The 1,180-nt window shown below is 43.0% G+C and overlaps 1 pseudogene; it reads left to right on the forward strand.

Moving 5' to 3' along the window:
* Nucleotides 1–1,180, forward strand: part of LOC118334800 — a 344,242-nt pseudogene that overhangs the window by 291,939 nt on the left and 51,123 nt on the right.

Genomic DNA, 1,180 nt, shown 5'->3' on the forward strand with positions numbered 1-1,180 from the left:
GTTGTGGTGGGATAAGCAAACATTGACAAACAGCTATGAAGTTTCAGATGGGCTTTACCTCAGTTTCTCCCTTTTTTCTCCCCTCAGCCTCCACTCAGGTGGTTTTCTCCTTCGATGTGGGTAACGGGCCGTTGGAGGTCCGCGTGGAGTCGAGCGTCCCACTGAACGACAACAGGTGGCATCGAGTCCGAGCCGAGCGAAACATCAAAGAGGCGTCGCTTCGATTGGATGAACTTCCTGCTGCCACACAGGAGGCTCCTACTGATGGACACTTCCACCTGCAGCTGAACAGCCAGCTGTTCATAGGTGAGGAGTGTGATGCACTCAAATGCATTTTAAATTATCCGGTTATTTAGTTTCTTCTATAAAAGGACTATTTACAAATATAACACAGCCAGTTACAATAGTATAAATGTGTGTGTGAGTTGTGAATTCTGGCCTCATTAGTCTCTGTGCTGGTTCTAGGCCCTGTCTCAAGTCTTGTGGGATTGGAATCACAGTCTCTTTCTGGCTCTCCATATCTCTCAACTTTCACACACTTGCCTTGTTTCTTATATCCTCTTTGCTCTCCAGAGAACCAGTAGTTCAGTGTGTCTGTCTCTGCAGCTCATCTTGAAGTCGGCAGCTTGATCACAGAACTTTTAGTCAAATGTTTTTTTAGTCTCCCCCAGCAGAAAAACTCTCTTAAAGTTACAAGCCGTAAGAAATTCACTCCTGGTTGATTTGGTGACACAAGTAGTTAGTGGTGTTAACAGCCAGTGCAGTTTAATATTACAGGTCCCAATTATGGGGGCAGCCAAACAAACTATTATCATTTTAATAAAGAGCTCAGGCAATAATTGGCCTTTTGTCTAACGTTCTGCAAGCAACCATGATCTAATTTTACACTGCACATGGCATGAGTCTGCGAATAGCCGGGCACAATGAAAGCAGTTGGTTACCTGTGGAGCCTGTCACCTGCAGCACTTCATTTCACAGTGGCTGCTCCTTCTTGTTCCGTTATTCTTTGCAATATTTAAAATTAATCTGCTGTCAAAAATGCAGAAACTTACTATTGTCTTAGTTTATAAAGGCATTTGAAGAACAATGGTGACTGGTGAATAGTGGTGAACATTTCCTGACTACTGCATAAAAAATTATTAAATGCTTTTAATGTGCAGCTGTAGAAGTTGGATATGTT

The sequence above is a fragment of the Morone saxatilis genome, unplaced genomic scaffold (genome assembly GCF_004916995.1).
Source record: "Morone saxatilis isolate NCDOM2014 unplaced genomic scaffold, NCSU_SB_2.0 Contig23, whole genome shotgun sequence".
Taxonomy (NCBI): Eukaryota; Metazoa; Chordata; class Actinopteri; family Moronidae; genus Morone; species Morone saxatilis.